Source organism: Alexandromys fortis, unplaced genomic scaffold, assembly GCF_014885135.2.
Source record: "Alexandromys fortis isolate MF-2015 unplaced genomic scaffold, M_Fortis_MF-2015_v1.1 scaffold_513, whole genome shotgun sequence".
Taxonomy (NCBI): domain Eukaryota; kingdom Metazoa; phylum Chordata; class Mammalia; order Rodentia; family Cricetidae; genus Alexandromys; species Alexandromys fortis.
This window is the reverse complement of record NW_026068396.1, coordinates 76690-86756: the sequence shown is the minus strand read 5'-3', so window position 1 is coordinate 86756 and position 10067 is coordinate 76690.

Below are 10067 nucleotides of genomic sequence, written 5' to 3'. Positions count from 1 at the left end.
CACAGATATTTGACTCCAGAATGAACTCTCTCTTCTTCCTTTGAGGTGAGAGCTGTGTGTTTACATTGACAATTGTTAGTGTGTGTTGTGTATATACTCATGCTTGTGCAAATATGTCCCTGGATATATATTTGTGAAAGTGAGTTAATCACTTACTGCTGTGATAGGTTATGTGTTATATTCTCCTAGTCCTCTTCTATGATGATCTGGTGTTTAGTCTACTGCTTAGTTATCTCCATAGTTCTTTACTCATGTGCTGACTTATATCAGTATGGCTCAACACCCATTTTCCCAAACTCTTTTCCTCTCTATTGCTGTTCTCTATTTCCATGCTCCATTTGTCCGAGTATTGGCCAGAGGAATCCATTTAAGATGGCGTCAATGTTCATCTGGTGCCTCTGGAGAATTTCCTGTGTCTAAGCATTGTACTTTCTGAGCCCCTGTGTGGAAAGGAAGTAATGATGCCTACCTCAAAGAATAATTTTCAGGGCCTGAATGGAGAGAAAACAAAACCTGTGTATTTATGTGTTTGGCGCATTTCCCTTGCCCCCTTTGTGCCACAGATGGAAGGCTAGGACATAAAAGTAGCGGTCTGAGTACACACAGAGAGGGGGTGTTCTTGTTATGGGAATGGCAGACGTACAAGCTCACATTCCCGGTATGTGTCTGCTGTCACAGTTATCACTGCGTGTGCTCAGAGTGGTGTGATGACCTGGAAGGATGAAAAACATCATTGTTACCTTCCAGTGATGTCATCTGCACAGACAAGGCACCGTCATTCCATCCCCTGGGTTTTATGTGCTTTCTCATCCTGGTTTCCTCTATTTCATGAGTTTGAGTGCCTTCAAGTCTAACCCTATTTAATATTACTACAATTATAGTTTCTTCACAATCACCCCTTGTAAGAACAGAATCTACAATACATTTACTCTGTGTCTATAGAGGACCACATCACATCACTTATACTTTTTGCTTCAAACATCACACAGAACTGAGAGATATTAAAAGGAAAAGGAAACGTATATGTATTTAATCATATTCTGCATTGATATTATTCTTCTTTCTTCCAGATATTTCTGTTTCCTCTAGATTTGTTTTAGAAACTTCCTTTATTCCTTTTTAGCAACATGTCTCATATTGAAAAACACTTACGCTTACTTTTGATCATGGTTTTTTATCCCCATGGATAATCCAGCAGAATAATGTATGTAGAGATAGAGATTCAGGTTTGATAATTGCTTTTATTCAGCACTATAAAAAATAGTGTGCTTTATCCCTTGGACTGCATGCTTCATTATAATTACGTGGCTCTCTTTTTCTTTACCAGAAACAGAATTCCTTCAATGTGATCTCAAGGTTTTTTCTTTGTTTTTCTTTTCTGAAGTTTGACTGTATCAATCATTGCATGTATTTCTTGGGTTAATACGCTTCCTGGTTTACTCAACATTGTTTTAGATATAGATTTTTTCCTCTGTGCTTTCATCTACAAGTTGTTGCATCTTCTGTTTTCATGGCCCACCTATTTCACTGGCTTCTCTTTTCCATCCTCTTTTAAGCTCGTGTTCATCTTCTCGTGGTCTATTTTTATTCTAGTTTATTTTATTTTTATTCTATGTTATTCTAGTTTTATGACCTGCAAGCATGACCACACACAGCCACACTCATAAACGAATTCAACTCTAGATTCGATATCTGAGAGAAAACTTGGGTCTTTTATCCTTACTGAGTCTACTTTGTTTTACAGACCTTCTGAAAAAATTGGTTCTTCTCCTACATTTATGAATGCATAGAGGTCACCATTCTTGGAATATTTTCTCTTTTCTGCTTAGCCAGGGTTTCTATTGCTGTGAAAGAGGCCTTTCCGTACATCAGTGCCTAGATACATATGTGCCTCCCAAAACCAGTTCGTGATGACTGGTTCCCTCCTTTCATCTAATAGGTCTTGGGAATTGAACTCAGCAGGCAGGCATAAGTATATGTGCCTTTCTTTTAACAATTGAAGTACCTGCAAATTGCAACATTTTAATCCATACATGCCTTTGTGTACAAATTTAACAGTCTCATGTGGAGTTAGTGTTGGCGAATGTTCCATATTCATCTGGAGAGTGGGTAAGTTGTCTTCTATCAAGTTTCAAAAGTTCATAGAGCTATATATAGGATCTACAGGGAAATTAGCTTTCATAAATCTTTTTCAACGATTTTTTTCCCATATGATTATTGCTGCATTGAAAACAGTGTGTTCCAGTCTACTATTGTTCCTGAGCTTTTCCTTATCCGTTGCATTAGTCAGATATCACTAAAGCAGTGGTTCTCAATCTTCCAGATGCTGTGACCCTTTAATCCGGTTCATCATATTGTGGTGACCTACAACTACAAAGTTATTTAATTGCTACTCATAACTGTAATTTTGCTATTTTTATGGACCACAATGTAAGTATCTGTGTTTATCTATGGTCTTATCTGATCCCTGTGAAAGGGGTCAAACTCAAAGGTTGAGAACCACTGATCTAAAGGAATATAATTGGTAGACTGTGGTCCAGCTAATCCAACAATGGCTCTGTCTGGCAGAAAAGCCATAAATGGTAGTTGTTCAGTCAACAAGACTGGATGTCTCAGCAGTCCCAGTGTGGCAGTGGAGATCTAGAGGATTCTGAGGGACCTGCTAACTGGTCTTCAGTCAATATTGGAGTCCCAAAAATGTAGGATCTAACTCCAGCAAAGGGATGCCTCAGAAGCAGGGAAGATGACCTTGCTAATAAGAATTAGAGCACGCAAAAACAAAAGCTTTCCTCTTCCATGTCCTTTGATGTGGTCTTCCAACAGAGATGTTGCCCAGATTAGGGTGAATATTCTCACCTCAAATGATCCAATCAAGAGAATCTCTCACAGGAGTGCCTAGATACTTGAGTTTTAGTTGATTTCAGATGTAGTCATATTGACAACCAAGATTAGCCATCACAAAAAAAAAAAGATTAGCCATCACATTCCTTAAAAAAAAATGCCACATTATAGGAATATTTCTTGAAAAAGTAACATTTTGCCACTAAAGTTGAGCCCATGGAATTATTGTGGGTTTCAAAAATATCTCTTAATTGCATATTCTTTAAGCATTTCTCTAATATCGGAATTTTTATCTCAGGTTACCTTTTATTTGTAATTGGCTACTATTTTTTTGTTCATTTCTAAGTGTTCAGTGTAACATTTAAGGGGTATGTGCTTAAAAGTCAGTAGTTTAAGATTTTATCTTAACAGGCAACCTGAAGAGTATTTTTCTTTGCTTGATGAATTCATATACATTTACATTTATTATGAAATCAATACTCTTGGTCACTTAGAATCATCTCTATTCTATTACATGAAAACCCATAGGTAGCACTTACCTTAATGACATCTGTGAGATGTTCTGTATTCTAGATACAAGGAGTCCTTAATCTGGTGCATGTTTTTCAAACTTGTATTGCCCCATCAGGGCATTGTCTTTATTTATCAACCATTACTTGGAAGAGCATACAGCTGACACTTGATGGACGTCCTAACAACAAGCTTCTCAACTTATGAAAAGAGGTTTGTTATATCTAAGAAGTTTGGTTTTTATTGTTTTTAATGAGCTATACATTTTGTTCCACTTCCCTACCTTCCTACTGTCTCCCCTTCCTCCTCTCCTGTGACCCCCACACTCCCAGTTTTCTCAGGACTTCTTGTCTTTTTCTCCTTCCTATGTACATCCAGGAATGTCTCTCTTAGGATCCTCTTTCTTGTCTAGGTTGTCTGGGGTTGTGGAAAATAAGCTGGTTTTTCTTTGCTTTATGTTTAAAAGTCACTCATGAGAGAATACATATTACATTTGTTTTTCTGGGTCTGGGTAAGAAGTTTGTTTTGAATCCATGTTCCTGAGCTTGAAGGTATTTAGGTTGTTCCTCAGCCTGTTGCTCACCACCTTCACGTCCTCCATTGCACCTTTTATCATACCTAGTTCTGTTGCTCTTTCTCTCCCATTTCTCCACCACACATTTTGCTCACCATAATGGCCCCCTTGAAGTACCGGGTAGACCTGTGAATGTCTTCCCGCCAGCCCAGGCTTTGACAATGCAGGCTGGCCTGTGGGTGCCTGGCACCTGCCAGAACAGAATTGTATCAGGCAGCCTGGGGATATCTTCCGGGCACCCAATGACTTCAATGTTTTAAAAATTGTGTGTATATTGTAAGCATTGCTGTTCAGATGTAAAGGGATCATGGCAGTCAGGAGCCAAGGAATACCACAAATTCACCTTAAACTTAGGAGTTCACAGCCCTGCTTAAGGGAAAGTTTTCCCCAAATTAACAGCTCTGCTCTGGTAGGGGAGGGTTTCCCTAGCCAAGTTGTTACAGCTGTAATTAGATCCTCAGAAGAGTAACAAGTCTGCTCTGCTAGGAGAAGCTTTTCCAGTTCTGCTCCCCTCTCCTCTGCTTGTCTCCAGTTGAAGTTATTGCTTCTCTGTTCTTCTTAGGCAAAGAAGGTCTCACCCAAGCCTCATTCAAGAGATTCACTGGGAGGGAAGAATCCAGGAGGTGGCTGCCCCTGCAAGAGTGGGAAAGGCAGCTCCCAACTGAAAAGGTACAGGTTGGTTTTGTGCTAAGTGATCAGCTGGTTTTCCTGCTCAGGGATTTGTTGGTTTTATGCTGACAGACTGGTTAGTTTGTTTTGCCGAATTGGTAAGTGGAAGAGTGTGTTTCTGTGGCTTTCGTTTCAGGGGCAAAGTGTGTTTATTTCACTGGCCTTTTTTAAACGTTGGGCTCTGGTTCCAGGGCCAGTGAATTGATTCTATTCTCAGGGTCAGTGTATGTTTCTTTTGCTCTGGTTTCAGGATCAGGATTGCTGCTTTGGACAGAAATGGGTGTTGTTTCCCCTATAAAGAGATATGCAGTCCATGGTGGGCCACCAAGAGAGTGCTGAGAACCAAGCCCAGGTCTTCTGTAAGAGCAGCAAGTCGTCTTAACCATGGGGCCATCTCTGAAGTCCAAGTCATCAAATATTAAACGTAATTACTATTTTTCTTCTTGCCCCATAATGAAAATAGACATCTTCTTATACTCAGGTAGGTGCAAGTTTCATTATTATTGACCAATCCAGAAGGTTTCATTTCTATGTTAGTTAGGTTTTCAATTCTAACCACTGCCCTACCCTGTCTTCAGGAAAATACAACAATCTGCCATTATCAACCAATTTCTATATACTGGAGTGTATTAGAATAGAATCAGAGTTTAGAAACATCTGGCGTTCACTCATCTTGCATATATGTTTAAATTTATCTATTTTGTTGCCCATGGTAATTGTTCACTCTTAATATTAAATGGTGTAGCAATGTATAGCTACACTAAAAATTTTATAATTTATTTTTATTTTATGTGTATATAAGTTTGCCTACATATAGGTATGAAGAGCACATTCATGCCTGGTGCCCATGGAAGCCAAGAGAGGGCATTGGATCCCTTGGCACTGGAATTACAGTTGGGAGCTGCCATGTCAGTTTTGGGAAATGAGTCTCTTAACTGTTACCTGATGTTTAGGTTGTTTTCAATTTCAATGTCTTGTATATAAAGCCTCTGTGAACTGAAATAAATAAGTCTTTAAAAGAAAATATGTCCTCTTTCTCCAGGTTATATATTTGGGAATGTGAATGTCAGATGACAATTAACATATGAAGAAACTGAGAAATACTTTTCCAAGTTATCGTCCTGTTTTCCATGGCCACCAGCAGTGGGTATGAGACTTTCATCCTCCACAAACTGCCAGGTCTTTGTATGACAACTCTTTATTTCTGAGTATTTTATAGGGGTGTCGAGAGTCCCCTCAGAGTCACCTGTCTCTCTTCCCTAAGTGTTAAGGATGTTGCGGCTGTATGTTTCTCTTAGTGGAGCATCTACTCACCCTTCTGGCCCAGTTTTATTTCCTGAATTGTCTATTTTCTTAGTGGCTCTTTTTTAGGTTTCTGTATTCTGGAAACAATAAGGCTGTCATGTGATACACAATTTGCAACATTCATTTTCCCAGGAAAGGAAAATATGTTTCTAACATATATTTGGAAGAGTGGACATTTTCTCACTTTATTGTCATAACCAATCAGGCACGCTGTCTTCATTTCTCTAGGTTTACAAGGAGTTTGAAGTCATGTGTTCATCCTCTAAGTTTGTTCCTTTTGAAGGTGTTTTTAAGCTGGGGTTCTTCATAGTCACTGTGAGTTTCAGGATAAGCCCATTAGTTTATGAAAAGTCTGTTAGAGTTCTGTTGGTATTGTACTGGATCTATAGGTCTGTTTGAGGAGAACAGACACCTGTATCTTTCATTGCTTGAAGGTGATTGCAAAGTGAATTCTAATTGGTCTTAATAATAAAATCTGGAGTCAGATATTAGGGGGTTGAATCTATAAGATCAGAACAGCAAAACAGCCAGATTCCAGTTCTTTCCTCTATGAAATTCTCAGACCGAATGGAGCATCCTGTCTCTACAACACATCAGACTGAATGCCTGGAGCTCCTGCCTCGCACCACCTTATATTCCTCTCTTCAACAAACCCTGGGATGAAAAGTGTGAGCCACCACTGCCTGACTGGATCAATCTAGTGTAACCCAGGGTGGCCTTGAACTCCCAGAGATCCATTTGTCTGTATCTCCTGAGTGTTGGGAGAGGTGAGTGCTACCACTGCCTGGCCTCTATGTCTAACTAGTGGATATCTGCACACACTGATCCTCAGGCAAGCTTTATTGTCATGGAAGAAACAAAATATCACCACAGTGGACGAATCTATACATCTTTACTCTCTCTCAACAATGATTTGTCCCATTCAGTGTCTAGGCACTACAGAGAAGTGGGCAGATTGTTCCTAATTATTTCATATTTCCTGAAGCTATCTCCAGTGACAGGTCTTTTAAATTACAGCTTCCACACATTTCAATGTGGTCAACTGTCTGTGGGTAGATTTTAACAGAAGCTCTCTTTTAGATTGAAATGTTAAGTTTCTTTCTTCATGATGAAAATGTCTTTGATAACATATATTTGCTTTTGTTTCAATTTCAGTATTTTGAAGTTGCAAGTGAATTAAGAGAAAAGAAACAAATGTCCAACACCCAATTAGAGGGAAAATTTCTAAGGCAGCCCCAGGTCAAATGTTTGCCCAAATGGAATCTTTGGAATCATAGAGATAGTCCTTTACCTCCCAGCCAGCTCCATCAGGGAGGTGCTGAGATCACGGTGGAGAGAAAGAAGGGGATACATGTGAGGAGTTAGGTATGTATGTGTAACTCCAGAAAGGTTTGTACTATGTAGAATACTTAGGTAATTATTTTCAAAATATCTAATATTATTTTTCCCAACACAAAAGGGTCAAAGTTATTACTCATCTGTTTCCTTCTTATTTTCCCATCAGTCACACAGATTTTAGCATTGTCTGCTGTGGACTGTGTACAGAGGGGGTGTTTTATGGATGATTCTTGCCATATGGATTATTACCATGACTCCTGCTAAGGGTTGCTCTGATATTTACTTCCCTGTGCAGTTACTAGTCTACAAGCATTGCTTGTCTTTGAGTAAAGTTTCCCTTTTTTCTTTTGATTATTAATGGATTTACTCATGCGTTTGTGTCTACTCAGAAACACTTATTTTTTTAAAGGAGTACTCCTTTGTCATCATTATATAGTGTGATACTTAAATTATCCCATGACGTGCCCGTGAGAGGACACAAATTCAAGTGGACCTGCTCTTCACTTGTTATCTGCTTAGAATTGTGGATTATCTGACCACCCCTGGAAGACAGTCACCAGCAAATGCTACCTGTCAATGACACTTTGTGTCCTTTTTCTGTCAATGTCAGCTCTCTTCTATGAGAAGAACAACAGGAAGGCAGAGAGAACACGCAGAAGGTTGACAAGAAGCTGACATGAACCCTTGTGTTCAGTATGTGAGAGTCGTAAGTGCCAATGGTATGTGTGTGTATATGTATGTGTGTGTGTTTGTGTGTGTGTGATGTGTACATGGGTGTGTATAGGAAGGGTCTGTAAGATGAACAAAGAGAGGAAGATGTCACTGCACATCTTTGACTTGACTGGATGCAGACAGACTATATTCAGTACAATAGAGTGCTTGAGCATTCTTATCTGCCTTCCTCCCCTCTCCATGCGCTTTCTCTCCCCTTTCTCTGCCTTCTAGTAGAACAGGGAGAAAACTGTGAACTCTCCATGCAGAACCAGCTCCTGGAGAAGAACCAAGTGTGGTGTGGTCTTGTCAGTCTGTTACCTAGCAAGAGTGACAAGATCATGTGGGACTCACCAGGTGAGTCATTTCCTTTTCTCTTCCCTTCCGTGTGACCAGCAGGGGATCTGTGATGTCTTGTAAGAACACATCCTGTTGAGTAGGTAGCAGCAATAGCAGCACACTGTGGAACAATGGTATTCATAGACTCCCCAGATGACTGAACCCTGTAGGGGTCCCTTTACATGACCAGGACTGAAATGGAAGCCATCCCTATCAGACCATTTCCCTGAATGGGCCATGCATTACTGCCTCACATTTGCAGGGAGTCCTTATTAAAATGGTAGATATCTGGGTCCACAATAGACACCGAATCAAACCCTGGGAAGTGGGGTGTGGCAAAGCCACTTCTTTCTGATGGCTGTCCATGTTAAAAAGTATTGCTACTGTGTTTGATATTCTGTCCTCTAGGATATGGAGTCACAGACTGCTTAATTCCATACCGTGTTCTCTTGCTACTCCTGTAAATACCAGTGTGTTACATGGCATGTCAAATATGCATCAATTCCTTCATATATATTTATCCAGATATTCACATACTGGCCTCTTTTGTGAGCTCCTTGTTCCTGCACTGTGAAGACTAGCAGGGGTCCTTGTATATCGTGTTAGATAGGTGAACTGTCAGTAAGCAGAAGAAATCAGTAATCAGAGCAATTCCATGTGTTATTGGCGCTTTAAAGATCATAAAGGGGACAGGAAATAGTTGTGACGGGGATTGTGGTATGTGATGTTACCCCCCAAAAGTTTCAGAAGTTAGCATATGATCTGACTCCTGAATTGTAGGGCCCTGGTCTCCCTTATTCCTGGGGTGCATTGGCGGGGACAGTTTATAATCAGTTAACTAAGCTTCCTGTGTGTGCTATCCCTGCCCCACCTGGTGGTTAGCTGCAGGGAATCTTCTCCATTGTTAGTATGGCAATTTCCCACCTGTCTGGCGTAGATCTTTGTGTGGCAGTTAGGTAGATAAGGACTCCCCCAAGTCTGAATAAAGGGTATTCTGCTGGACTCCTTTCGAATGACCCTGGTCTCTCTGTGTCTTTTGTTCAATTTTCAGTTCCTTGCCTGGACTCGCATTTGGTACAGTTGCACGCGAACTGTACTGAGGGTGTAACACCAAAACCGGGTGTTACAATTGGAGGCACCGCTGGGATCATCATTGTCATCTAGACCCATCTGCGAGATTGGGAAGTAGGGATCCCTGAGAGGTCGCCCTTGGGAAGACTGGCCAGTAAGGTAAGAAATTGTGCGGCGAGGGTGAATTGGTTATGGGTGCAAGTTATTCTGTTACTTATGTTGGAGGGCCGGTTAACAGGCCAGTTGTTAGGTCTTTTGGAAAATAGAGGCACTGGTGTTAAAGTTGAGACAGCACAAGGATCATTAAGACAGTTTTAAAGTTTAGTCCCTGGTTCTTACATGCAGGAGGTTTTAACATTACTGATTGGGATCAGGAAAGGCTGATCTTCAAAATGCACTGAAAGAGCTAGGGCCACAAGAATTCCCCATGGCGATATTTTCACTATGGCCCTTGGTCAGAGATGCTCTTCTCAGTGATGATGTTAGAGTCAAAGAGCAATTGGAGAGTTTAAACAAAATCCTTGACGAGATTCAGGAAGTAGAATCTGTAAGTTCTATTAAGAGTTTTGAGGAACAGGAAGTTTTAGGAATAGGTAGTATTAGAAAGGATATAGAAGAAGAAGAAGAAGAAGAAGAAGAAGAAGAAGAAGAAGAAGAAGAAGAAGAAGAAGAAGAAGAAGAAGAAGAAGAAGAAGAAGAAGAAGAAGAA